General features: G+C 44.5%; 12 non-coding genes across 12 annotated transcripts; all 12 read left to right on the plus strand.

Annotated features, from left to right (window-relative positions):
• Nucleotides 1-130: 130 nt before the first annotated feature.
• Nucleotides 131-204, plus strand: trnai-aau (transfer RNA isoleucine (anticodon AAU)). The gene has a single exon. It is a non-coding gene; the product is annotated as a tRNA-Ile (tRNA).
• Nucleotides 205-745: 541 nt separating this feature from the next.
• trnae-uuc (transfer RNA glutamic acid (anticodon UUC)) lies at nucleotides 746-817 on the plus strand. Its single transcript has one exon. It is a non-coding gene; the product is annotated as a tRNA-Glu (tRNA).
• Nucleotides 818-2412: 1595 nt separating this feature from the next.
• On the plus strand, nucleotides 2413-2486 carry trnai-aau (transfer RNA isoleucine (anticodon AAU)). The gene has a single exon. It is a non-coding gene; the product is annotated as a tRNA-Ile (tRNA).
• A 542-nt stretch (nucleotides 2487-3028) lies between these two features.
• On the plus strand, nucleotides 3029-3100 carry trnae-uuc (transfer RNA glutamic acid (anticodon UUC)). The gene has a single exon. It is a non-coding gene; the product is annotated as a tRNA-Glu (tRNA).
• A 1595-nt stretch (nucleotides 3101-4695) lies between these two features.
• Nucleotides 4696-4769, plus strand: trnai-aau (transfer RNA isoleucine (anticodon AAU)). The gene has a single exon. It is a non-coding gene; the product is annotated as a tRNA-Ile (tRNA).
• Nucleotides 4770-5311: 542 nt separating this feature from the next.
• On the plus strand, nucleotides 5312-5383 carry trnae-uuc (transfer RNA glutamic acid (anticodon UUC)). The gene has a single exon. It is a non-coding gene; the product is annotated as a tRNA-Glu (tRNA).
• A 1595-nt stretch (nucleotides 5384-6978) lies between these two features.
• trnai-aau (transfer RNA isoleucine (anticodon AAU)) lies at nucleotides 6979-7052 on the plus strand. Its single transcript has one exon. It is a non-coding gene; the product is annotated as a tRNA-Ile (tRNA).
• Nucleotides 7053-7594: 542 nt separating this feature from the next.
• On the plus strand, nucleotides 7595-7666 carry trnae-uuc (transfer RNA glutamic acid (anticodon UUC)). Its single transcript has one exon. It is a non-coding gene; the product is annotated as a tRNA-Glu (tRNA).
• Nucleotides 7667-9261: 1595 nt separating this feature from the next.
• On the plus strand, nucleotides 9262-9335 carry trnai-aau (transfer RNA isoleucine (anticodon AAU)). The gene has a single exon. It is a non-coding gene; the product is annotated as a tRNA-Ile (tRNA).
• A 542-nt stretch (nucleotides 9336-9877) lies between these two features.
• On the plus strand, nucleotides 9878-9949 carry trnae-uuc (transfer RNA glutamic acid (anticodon UUC)). Its single transcript has one exon. It is a non-coding gene; the product is annotated as a tRNA-Glu (tRNA).
• Nucleotides 9950-11544: 1595 nt separating this feature from the next.
• On the plus strand, nucleotides 11545-11618 carry trnai-aau (transfer RNA isoleucine (anticodon AAU)). Its single transcript has one exon. It is a non-coding gene; the product is annotated as a tRNA-Ile (tRNA).
• Nucleotides 11619-12160: 542 nt separating this feature from the next.
• On the plus strand, nucleotides 12161-12232 carry trnae-uuc (transfer RNA glutamic acid (anticodon UUC)). The gene has a single exon. It is a non-coding gene; the product is annotated as a tRNA-Glu (tRNA).
• The last annotated feature ends 793 nt before the right edge of the window (nucleotides 12233-13025 follow it).

Raw genomic sequence — 13025 nt, forward strand, 5'->3', positions numbered from 1 at the left:
TAGATGAACAGTGAACAATGTTTAAGCGATGTGATGTGTTCAATGTTTATGCAGTAAATCTGTCATCCAGTGTGAGTTTGAAACACAATCCCCGCAGACTGAGCTTTCATGCAACGTTAGCACAATTTGTGGCCGGTTAGCTCAGTTGGTTAGAGCGTGGTGCTAATAACGCCAAGGTCGTGTGTTCGATCCCCGTACGGGCCATTCCAGTGTTCTTCATAATTTTTATTCGGTTTTTAGTCACGTTGAAAATCAAATCTTTATAATGAAACAAATCCACACAGAATCCCAAGGGTTGGGAATTATTTGGAATAACAGTCATTGCTTCTTTGCCGACGGGGTGGAGAGGCACATCTTTCTGTTTATTTCTGCTTCTTGGTTTGCTGATAAATGATGAACCGGAGGCCTGTTCCCTTCAATGCTCAAAAGTAGGAACAGACAGACAGAACGGTTCTGTCGCCTGGAGATGGGCAAAAGACAGCAGTTCAGGACAAAAACACTAAATGAAATGTTCACCCGGCACCGAGAGTGAAAAATCCCGAGAAAAGGACAGAATGAAATAGATTTCAGTGGATGCCTACCCGCACGTGATGCTGTGGATGCGCGGACATATCTTTGGTGTTCTCCACAAAAATATCATTTGCAACGAACAGTTTTACCTGGCGCGAATGTGGTGATACTTTGGAAGGAGCAAGCAGGAAAGACTGTGTTGGTCTGCTTGTTGGCAAGCAGATGTGTAGCAGCTTCCCTGGTGGTCCAGTGGTTAGGTTTCGGCGCTTTCACTGCTGTGGCCTGGGTTCGATTCCCGGTCAGGGAACATTGTATTTCCGGCCGTTTAAATTGCTAGGCTGTTCCTGAAAAAAATTTACAGCTCACTGCACTCTTGCTGCCCCAACCATCAGCAGCGCATCATTCGTTGTCGTGATAGAGCACACACTTCAGTGCCTTCCGTTTCAAAGTCAGCAGCAAATGAGGAGATCTCGCTCAACAAGTGCTGATTGACACCGTAAATGTTGCCAATCATGGCTTACTTTAGCCTTCCGTGAACATTTTTGCGGCACATCACTCTAGCTTACCATCTGTCAATGCATTGCCAGTGTGGAAATATTCAGCATTTTAAACTTAGCAACGTCTGCAAGACTGGAATCAGTGAATGCCTGGGCCATGGCCACTGATAACTTATCCCGAGCATTCATTTGGCCTGGGCCCCTCCTATATTGAACATTGGCTCACTGTGTGTCTATGTTTAGCGTTCACAGGCAATTTACAAGCTCTGAATTTCCCAGCAGTGAATTCATGGAGTGATTGATCTAACCGACATTCAACATCAGTATTGTTAAGGCTCTCCTTGATTCGCGACACTTATCTCTCTTCAGCATAGCACTGCTATGGACTGAACCTGTTAGAATTTCACCTTGCCTCGGGGTCAGTGCGGCTATGTGGGACTTCGGCCGGTCTCCCTTTCACAGCCCATCAGTGTCGAGAAAAGAACGGGGTATTTTACTGACATTTTATGTTCTCAAACAGTTATAAACTCTACAGTATATTTCACTGTGTCTTCAAGACTGTGAGATCGAGCCTGTTGTGCAAGCTTTGTTTCTTTATGAGCACTTCAGCAGAACATTAAATCAACATGTGGAACTAGAATTGCTGATTGACACTGTACGTTTGCCAACATTTAACTGCAGTGTGAAAACAATCACCATTATAATTAGGCTTCCATTACGTTCTTGCACGACATCACCCTAAGTAACCTAGTTGATCACAGCACAGATATCCGTTAATTCATTGCCAGTGCGAAATAATACACATTTTGAACTTAGCAACGTGTACAAGACCACTGCCTGGATCGTGGGCAGTGATAACGGAACATGAGCATTAAGATTTTCGGTATCATTATACTTTACATTGACACAACCTGAGCTCTGAGATGTGTTTGGGACCCATTGCCCCGAAACGAGGACAGAGTGGGTGGGGCAATTCCTTCCGGGGTCAGGTTTTCTTTCAGAAAGGTGTGAGAAAACTTTGCTTCGTTCACTGTCAGACCGAAATAGTTCAGTTGGGATGGCGTTTGACTGAAGATCCAGATGGTTCATGGCTCAATCCCGTGTTTCAGCAATACTTGGTTATTTCGCGTTCCCTTCATTCTAAGGATAGTGGCTGATTTTATATCGGGACAGTGGGCTGTTCAGCGGTTGCGTGATAATAATTTTCAACATGAATTGTTTTTAGATTTAGCGCTCTTTTTCTGTTACGTTCTATTTACACTCTGCGCAGTGTTGTAGATGAACAGTGAACAATGTTTAAGCGATGTGATGTGTTCAATGTTTATGCAGTAAATCTGTCATCCAGTGTGAGTTTGAAACACAATCCCCGCAGACTGAGCTTTCATGCAACGTTAGCACAATTTGTGGCCGGTTAGCTCAGTTGGTTAGAGCGTGGTGCTAATAACGCCAAGGTCGTGTGTTCGATCCCCGTACGGGCCATTCCAGTGTTCTTCATAATTTTTATTCGGTTTTTAGTCACGTTGAAAATCAAATCTTTATAATGAAACAAATCCACACAGAATCCCAAGGGTTGGGAATTATTTGGAATAACAGTCATTGCTTCTTTGCCGACGGGGTGGAGAGGCACATCTTTCTGTTTATTTCTGCTTCTTGGTTTGCTGATAAATGATGAACCGGAGGCCTGTTCCCTTCAATGCTCAAAAGTAGGAACAGACAGACAGAACGGTTCTGTCGCCTGGAGATGGGCAAAAGACAGCAGTTCAGGACAAAAACACTAAATGAAATGTTCACCCGGCACCGAGAGTGAAAAATCCCGAGAAAAGGACAGAATGAAATAGATTTCAGTGGATGCCTACCCGCACGTGATGCTGTGGATGCGCGGACATATCTTTGGTGTTCTCCACAAAAAATGTCATTTGCAACGAACAGTTTTACCTGGCGCGAATGTGGTGATACTTTGGAAGGAGCAAGCAGGAAAGACTGTGTTGGTCTGCTTGTTGGCAAGCAGATGTGTAGCAGCTTCCCTGGTGGTCCAGTGGTTAGGTTTCGGCGCTTTCACTGCTGTGGCCTGGGTTCGATTCCCGGTCAGGGAACATTGTATTTCCGGCCGTTTAAATTGCTAGGCTGTTCCTGAAAAAAATTTACAGCTCACTGCACTCTTGCTGCCCCAACCATCAGCAGCGCATCATTCGTTGTCGTGATAGAGCACACACTTCAGTGCCTTCCGTTTCAAAGTCAGCAGCAAATGAGGAGATCTCGCTCAACAAGTGCTGATTGACACCGTAAATGTTGCCAATCATGGCTTACTTTAGCCTTCCGTGAACATTTTTGCGGCACATCACTCTAGCTTACCATCTGTCAATGCATTGCCAGTGTGGAAATATTCAGCATTTTAAACTTAGCAACGTCTGCAAGACTGGAATCAGTGAATGCCTGGGCCATGGCCACTGATAACTTATCCCGAGCATTCATTTGGCCTGGGCCCCTCCTATATTGAACATTGGCTCACTGTGTGTCTATGTTTAGCGTTCACAGGCAATTTACAAGCTCTGAATTTCCCAGCAGTGAATTCATGGAGTGATTGATCTAACCGACATTCAACATCAGTATTGTTAAGGCTCTCCTTGATTCGCGACACTTATCTCTCTTCAGCATAGCACTGCTATGGACTGAACCTGTTAGAATTTCACCTTGCCTCGGGGTCAGTGCGGCTATGTGGGACTTCGGCCGGTCTCCCTTTCACAGCCCATCAGTGTCGAGAAAAGAACGGGGTATTTTACTGACATTTTATGTTCTCAAACAGTTATAAACTCTACAGTATATTTCACTGTGTCTTCAAGACGGTGAGATCGAGCCTGTTGTGCAAGCTTTGTTTCTTTATGAGCACTTCAGCAGAACATTAAATCAACATGTGGAACTAGAATTGCTGATTGACACTGTACGTTTGCCAACATTTAACTGCAGTGTGAAAACAATCACCATTATAATTAGGCTTCCATTACGTTCTTGCACGACATCACCCTAAGTAACCTAGTTGATCACAGCACAGATATCCGTTAATTCATTGCCAGTGCGAAATAATACACATTTTGAACTTAGCAACGTGTACAAGACCACTGCCTGGATCGTGGGCAGTGATAACGGAACATGAGCATTAAGATTTTCGGTATCATTATACTTTACATTGACACAACCTGAGCTCTGAGATGTGTTTGGGACCCATTGCCCCGAAACGAGGACAGAGTGGGTGGGGCAATTCCTTCCGGGGTCAGGTTTTCTTTCAGAAAGGTGTGAGAAAACTTTGCTTCGTTCACTGTCAGACCGAAATAGTTCAGTTGGGATGGCGTTTGACTGAAGATCCAGATGGTTCATGGCTCAATCCCGTGTTTCAGCAATACTTGGTTATTTCGCGTTCCCTTCATTCTAAGGATAGTGGCTGATTTTATATCGGGACAGTGGGCTGTTCAGCGGTTGCGTGATAATAATTTTCAACATGAATTGTTTTTAGATTTAGCGCTCTTTTTCTGTTACGTTCTATTTACACTCTGCGCAGTGTTGTAGATGAACAGTGAACAATGTTTAAGCGATGTGATGTGTTCAATGTTTATGCAGTAAATCTGTCATCCAGTGTGAGTTTGAAACACAATCCCCGCAGACTGAGCTTTCATGCAACGTTAGCACAATTTGTGGCCGGTTAGCTCAGTTGGTTAGAGCGTGGTGCTAATAACGCCAAGGTCGTGTGTTCGATCCCCGTACGGGCCATTCCAGTGTTCTTCATAATTTTTATTCGGTTTTTAGTCACGTTGAAAATCAAATCTTTATAATGAAACAAATCCACACAGAATCCCAAGGGTTGGGAATTATTTGGAATAACAGTCATTGCTTCTTTGCCGACGGGGTGGAGAGGCACATCTTTCTGTTTATTTCTGCTTCTTGGTTTGCTGATAAATGATGAACCGGAGGCCTGTTCCCTTCAATGCTCAAAAGTAGGAACAGACAGACAGAACGGTTCTGTCGCCTGGAGATGGGCAAAAGACAGCAGTTCAGGACAAAAACACTAAATGAAATGTTCACCCGGCACCGAGAGTGAAAAATCCCGAGAAAAGGACAGAATGAAATAGATTTCAGTGGATGCCTACCCGCACGTGATGCTGTGGATGCGCGGACATATCTTTGGTGTTCTCCACAAAAAATGTCATTTGCAACGAACAGTTTTACCTGGCGCGAATGTGGTGATACTTTGGAAGGAGCAAGCAGGAAAGACTGTGTTGGTCTGCTTGTTGGCAAGCAGATGTGTAGCAGCTTCCCTGGTGGTCCAGTGGTTAGGTTTCGGCGCTTTCACTGCTGTGGCCTGGGTTCGATTCCCGGTCAGGGAACATTGTATTTCCGGCCGTTTAAATTGCTAGGCTGTTCCTGATAAAAATTTACAGCTCACTGCACTCTTGCTGCCCCAACCATCAGCAGCGCATCATTCGTTGTCGTGATAGAGCACACACTTCAGTGCCTTCCGTTTCAAAGTCAGCAGCAAATGAGGAGATCTCGCTCAACAAGTGCTGATTGACACCGTAAATGTTGCCAATCATGGCTTACTTTAGCCTTCCGTGAACATTTTTGCGGCACATCACTCTAGCTTACCATCTGTCAATGCATTGCCAGTGTGGAAATATTCAGCATTTTAAACTTAGCAACGTCTGCAAGACTGGAATCAGTGAATGCCTGGGCCATGGCCACTGATAACTTATCCCGAGCATTCATTTGGCCTGGGCCCCTCCTATATTGAACATTGGCTCACTGTGTGTCTATCTTTAGCGTTCACAGGCAATTTACAAGCTCTGAATTTCCCAGCAGTGAATTCATGGAGTGATTGATCTAACCGACATTCAACATCAGTATTGTTAAGGCTCTCCTTGATTCGCGACACTTATCTCTCTTCAGCATAGCACTGCTATGGACTGAACCTGTTAGAATTTCACCTTGCCTCGGGGTCAGTGCGGCTATGTGGGACTTCGGCCGGTCTCCCTTTCACAGCCCATCAGTGTCGAGAAAAGAACGGGGTATTTTACTGACATTTTATGTTCTCAAACAGTTATAAACTCTACAGTATATTTCACTGTGTCTTCAAGACGGTGAGATCGAGCCTGTTGTGCAAGCTTTGTTTCTTTATGAGCACTTCAGCAGAACATTAAATCAACATGTGGAACTAGAATTGCTGATTGACACTGTACGTTTGCCAACATTTAACTGCAGTGTGAAAACAATCACCATTATAATTAGGCTTCCATTACGTTCTTGCACGACATCACCCTAAGTAACCTAGTTGATCACAGCACAGATATCCGTTAATTCATTGCCAGTGCGAAATAATACACATTTTGAACTTAGCAACGTGTACAAGACCACTGCCTGGATCGTGGGCAGTGATAACGGAACATGAGCATTAAGATTTTCGGTATCATTATACTTTACATTGACACAACCTGAGCTCTGAGATGTGTTTGGGACCCATTGCCCCGAAACGAGGACAGAGTGGGTGGGGCAATTCCTTCCGGGGTCAGGTTTTCTTTCAGAAAGGTGTGAGAAAACTTTGCTTCGTTCACTGTCAGACCGAAATAGTTCAGTTGGGATGGCGTTTGACTGAAGATCCAGATGGTTCATGGCTCAATCCCGTGTTTCAGCAATACTTGGTTATTTCGCGTTCCCTTCATTCTAAGGATAGTGGCTGATTTTATATCGGGACAGTGGGCTGTTCAGCGGTTGCGTGATAATAATTTTCAACATGAATTGTTTTTAGATTTAGCGCTCTTTTTCTGTTACGTTCTATTTACACTCTGCGCAGTGTTGTAGATGAACAGTGAACAATGTTTAAGCGATGTGATGTGTTCAATGTTTATGCAGTAAATCTGTCATCCAGTGTGAGTTTGAAACACAATCCCCGCAGACTGAGCTTTCATGCAACGTTAGCACAATTTGTGGCCGGTTAGCTCAGTTGGTTAGAGCGTGGTGCTAATAACGCCAAGGTCGTGTGTTCGATCCCCGTACGGGCCATTCCAGTGTTCTTCATAATTTTTATTCGGTTTTTAGTCACGTTGAAAATCAAATCTTTATAATGAAACAAATCCACACAGAATCCCAAGGGTTGGGAATTATTTGGAATAACAGTCATTGCTTCTTTGCCGACGGGGTGGAGAGGCACATCTTTCTGTTTATTTCTGCTTCTTGGTTTGCTGATAAATGATGAACCGGAGGCCTGTTCCCTTCAATGCTCAAAAGTAGGAACAGACAGACAGAACGGTTCTGTCGCCTGGAGATGGGCAAAAGACAGCAGTTCAGGACAAAAACACTAAATGAAATGTTCACCCGGCACCGAGAGTGAAAAATCCCGAGAAAAGGACAGAATGAAATAGATTTCAGTGGATGCCTACCCGCACGTGATGCTGTGGATGCGCGGACATATCTTTGGTGTTCTCCACAAAAAATGTCATTTGCAACGAACAGTTTTACCTGGCGCGAATGTGGTGATACTTTGGAAGGAGCAAGCAGGAAAGACTGTGTTGGTCTGCTTGTTGGCAAGCAGATGTGTAGCAGCTTCCCTGGTGGTCCAGTGGTTAGGTTTCGGCGCTTTCACTGCTGTGGCCTGGGTTCGATTCCCGGTCAGGGAACATTGTATTTCCGGCCGTTTAAATTGCTAGGCTGTTCCTGAAAAAAATTTACAGCTCACTGCACTCTTGCTGCCCCAACCATCAGCAGCGCATCATTCGTTGTCGTGATAGAGCACACACTTCAGTGCCTTCCGTTTCAAAGTCAGCAGCAAATGAGGAGATCTCGCTCAACAAGTGCTGATTGACACCGTAAATGTTGCCAATCATGGCTTACTTTAGCCTTCCGTGAACATTTTTGCGGCACATCACTCTAGCTTACCATCTGTCAATGCATTGCCAGTGTGGAAATATTCAGCATTTTAAACTTAGCAACGTCTGCAAGACTGGAATCAGTGAATGCCTGGGCCATGGCCACTGATAACTTATCCCGAGCATTCATTTGGCCTGGGCCCCTCCTATATTGAACATTGGCTCACTGTGTGTCTATGTTTAGCGTTCACAGGCAATTTACAAGCTCTGAATTTCCCAGCAGTGAATTCATGGAGTGATTGATCTAACCGACATTCAACATCAGTATTGTTAAGGCTCTCCTTGATTCGCGACACTTATCTCTCTTCAGCATAGCACTGCTATGGACTGAACCTGTTAGAATTTCACCTTGCCTCGGGGTCAGTGCGGCTATGTGGGACTTCGGCCGGTCTCCCTTTCACAGCCCATCAGTGTCGAGAAAAGAACGGGGTATTTTACTGACATTTTATGTTCTCAAACAGTTATAAACTCTACAGTATATTTCACTGTGTCTTCAAGACGGTGAGATCGAGCCTGTTGTGCAAGCTTTGTTTCTTTATGAGCACTTCAGCAGAACATTAAATCAACATGTGGAACTAGAATTGCTGATTGACACTGTACGTTTGCCAACATTTAACTGCAGTGTGAAAACAATCACCATTATAATTAGGCTTCCATTACGTTCTTGCACGACATCACCCTAAGTAACCTAGTTGATCACAGCACAGATATCCGTTAATTCATTGCCAGTGCGAAATAATACACATTTTGAACTTAGCAACGTGTACAAGACCACTGCCTGGATCGTGGGCAGTGATAACGGAACATGAGCATTAAGATTTTCGGTATCATTATACTTTACATTGACACAACCTGAGCTCTGAGATGTGTTTGGGACCCATTGCCCCGAAACGAGGACAGAGTGGGTGGGGCAATTCCTTCCGGGGTCAGGTTTTCTTTCAGAAAGGTGTGAGAAAACTTTGCTTCGTTCACTGTCAGACCGAAATAGTTCAGTTGGGATGGCGTTTGACTGAAGATCCAGATGGTTCATGGCTCAATCCCGTGTTTCAGCAATACTTGGTTATTTCGCGTTCCCTTCATTCTAAGGATAGTGGCTGATTTTATATCGGGACAGTGGGCTGTTCAGCGGTTGCGTGATAATAATTTTCAACATGAATTGTTTTTAGATTTAGCGCTCTTTTTCTGTTACGTTCTATTTACACTCTGCGCAGTGTTGTAGATGAACAGTGAACAATGTTTAAGCGATGTGATGTGTTCAATGTTTATGCAGTAAATCTGTCATCCAGTGTGAGTTTGAAACACAATCCCCGCAGACTGAGCTTTCATGCAACGTTAGCACAATTTGTGGCCGGTTAGCTCAGTTGGTTAGAGCGTGGTGCTAATAACGCCAAGGTCGTGTGTTCGATCCCCGTACGGGCCATTCCAGTGTTCTTCATAATTTTTATTCGGTTTTTAGTCACGTTGAAAATCAAATCTTTATAATGAAACAAATCCACACAGAATCCCAAGGGTTGGGAATTATTTGGAATAACAGTCATTGCTTCTTTGCCGACGGGGTGGAGAGGCACATCTTTCTGTTTATTTCTGCTTCTTGGTTTGCTGATAAATGATGAACCGGAGGCCTGTTCCCTTCAATGCTCAAAAGTAGGAACAGACAGACAGAACGGTTCTGTCGCCTGGAGATGGGCAAAAGACAGCAGTTCAGGACAAAAACACTAAATGAAATGTTCACCCGGCACCGAGAGTGAAAAATCCCGAGAAAAGGACAGAATGAAATAGATTTCAGTGGATGCCTACCCGCACGTGATGCTGTGGATGCGCGGACATATCTTTGGTGTTCTCCACAAAAAATGTCATTTGCAACGAACAGTTTTACCTGGCGCGAATGTGGTGATACTTTGGAAGGAGCAAGCAGGAAAGACTGTGTTGGTCTGCTTGTTGGCAAGCAGATGTGTAGCAGCTTCCCTGGTGGTCCAGTGGTTAGGTTTCGGCGCTTTCACTGCTGTGGCCTGGGTTCGATTCCCGGTCAGGGAACATTGTATTTCCGGCCGTTTAAATTGCTAGGCTGTTCCTGATAAAAATTTACAGCTCACTGCACTCTTGCTGCCCCAACCATCAGCAGCGCATCATTCGTTGTCGTGATAGAGCACACACTTCAGTGCCTTCCGTTTCAAAGTCAGCAGCAAATGAGGAGATCTCGCTCAACAAGTGCTGATTGACACCGTAAATGTTGCCAATCATGGCTTACTTTAGCCTTCCGTGAACATTTTTGCGGCACATCACTCTAGCTTACCATCTGTCAATGCATTGCCAGTGTGGAAATATTCAGCATTTTAAACTTAGCAACGTCTGCAAGACTGGAATCAGTGAATGCCTGGGCCATGGCCACTGATAACTTATCCCGAGCATTCATTTGGCCTGGGCCCCTCCTATATTGAACATTGGCTCACTGTGTGTCTATCTTTAGCGTTCACAGGCAATTTACAAGCTCTGAATTTCCCAGCAGTGAATTCATGGAGTGATTGATCTAACCGACATTCAACATCAGTATTGTTAAGGCTCTCCTTGATTCGCGACACTTATCTCTCTTCAGCATAGCACTGCTATGGACTGAACCTGTTAGAATTTCACCTTGCCTCGGGGTCAGTGCGGCTATGTGGGACTTCGGCCGGTCTCCCTTTCACAGCCCATCAGTGTCGAGAAAAGAACGGGGTATTTTACTGACATTTTATGTTCTCAAACAGTTATAAACTCTACAGTATATTTCACTGTGTCTTCAAGACGGTGAGATCGAGCCTGTTGTGCAAGCTTTGTTTCTTTATGAGCACTTCAGCAGAACATTAAATCAACATGTGGAACTAGAATTGCTGATTGACACTGTACGTTTGCCAACATTTAACTGCAGTGTGAAAACAATCACCATTATAATTAGGCTTCCATTACGTTCTTGCACGACATCACCCTAAGTAACCTAGTTGATCACAGCACAGATATCCGTTAATTCATTGCCAGTGCGAAATAATACACATTTTGAACTTAGCAACGTGTACAAGACCACTGCCTGGATCGTGGGCAGTGATAACGGAACATGAGCATTAAGATTTTCGGTATCATTATACTTTACATTGACACAACCTGAGCTCTGAGATGTGTTTGGGACCCATTGCCCCGAAACGAGGACAGAGTGGGTGGGGCAATTCCTTCCGGGGTCAGGTTTTCTTTCAGAAAGGTGTGAGAAAACTTTGCTTCGTTCACTGTCAGACCGAAATAGTTCAGTTGGGATGGCGTTTGACTGAAGATCCAGATGGTTCATGGCTCAATCCCGTGTTTCAGCAATACTTGGTTATTTCGCGTTCCCTTCATTCTAAGGATAGTGGCTGATTTTATATCGGGACAGTGGGCTGTTCAGCGGTTGCGTGATAATAATTTTCAACATGAATTGTTTTTAGATTTAGCGCTCTTTTTCTGTTACGTTCTATTTACACTCTGCGCAGTGTTGTAGATGAACAGTGAACAATGTTTAAGCGATGTGATGTGTTCAATGTTTATGCAGTAAATCTGTCATCCAGTGTGAGTTTGAAACACAATCCCCGCAGACTGAGCTTTCATGCAACGTTAGCACAATTTGTGGCCGGTTAGCTCAGTTGGTTAGAGCGTGGTGCTAATAACGCCAAGGTCGTGTGTTCGATCCCCGTACGGGCCATTCCAGTGTTCTTCATAATTTTTATTCGGTTTTTAGTCACGTTGAAAATCAAATCTTTATAATGAAACAAATCCACACAGAATCCCAAGGGTTGGGAATTATTTGGAATAACAGTCATTGCTTCTTTGCCGACGGGGTGGAGAGGCACATCTTTCTGTTTATTTCTGCTTCTTGGTTTGCTGATAAATGATGAACCGGAGGCCTGTTCCCTTCAATGCTCAAAAGTAGGAACAGACAGACAGAACGGTTCTGTCGCCTGGAGATGGGCAAAAGACAGCAGTTCAGGACAAAAACACTAAATGAAATGTTCACCCGGCACCGAGAGTGAAAAATCCCGAGAAAAGGACAGAATGAAATAGATTTCAGTGGATGCCTACCCGCACGTGATGCTGTGGATGCGCGGACATATCTTTGGTGTTCTCCACAAAAAATGTCATTTGCAACGAACAGTTTTACCTGGCGCGAATGTGGTGATACTTTGGAAGGAGCAAGCAGGAAAGACTGTGTTGGTCTGCTTGTTGGCAAGCAGATGTGTAGCAGCTTCCCTGGTGGTCCAGTGGTTAGGTTTCGGCGCTTTCACTGCTGTGGCCTGGGTTCGATTCCCGGTCAGGGAACATTGTATTTCCGGCCGTTTAAATTGCTAGGCTGTTCCTGAAAAAAATTTACAGCTCACTGCACTCTTGCTGCCCCAACCATCAGCAGCGCATCATTCGTTGTCGTGATAGAGCACACACTTCAGTGCCTTCCGTTTCAAAGTCAGCAGCAAATGAGGAGATCTCGCTCAACAAGTGCTGATTGACACCGTAAATGTTGCCAATCATGGCTTACTTTAGCCTTCCGTGAACATTTTTGCGGCACATCACTCTAGCTTACCATCTGTCAATGCATTGCCAGTGTGGAAATATTCAGCATTTTAAACTTAGCAACGTCTGCAAGACTGGAATCAGTGAATGCCTGGGCCATGGCCACTGATAACTTATCCCGAGCATTCATTTGGCCTGGGCCCCTCCTATATTGAACATTGGCTCACTGTGTGTCTATGTTTAGCGTTCACAGGCAATTTACAAGCTCTGAATTTCCCAGCAGTGAATTCATGGAGTGATTGATCTAACCGACATTCAACATCAGTATTGTTAAGGCTCTCCTTGATTCGCGACACTTATCTCTCTTCAGCATAGCACTGCTATGGACTGAACCTGTTAGAATTTCACCTTGCCTCGGGGTCAGTGCGGCTATGTGGGACTTCGGCCGGTCTCCCTTTCACAGCCCATCAGTGTCGAGAAAAGAACGGGGTATTTTACTGACATTTTATGTTCTCAAACAGTTATAAACTCTACAGTATATTTCACTGTGTCTTCAAGACTGTGAGATCGAGCCTGTTGTGCAAGCTTTGTTTCTTTATGAGCA

This window comes from Pristiophorus japonicus, chromosome 25 (assembly GCF_044704955.1).
Source record: "Pristiophorus japonicus isolate sPriJap1 chromosome 25, sPriJap1.hap1, whole genome shotgun sequence".
Lineage (NCBI taxonomy): Eukaryota > Metazoa > Chordata > Chondrichthyes > Pristiophoridae > Pristiophorus > Pristiophorus japonicus.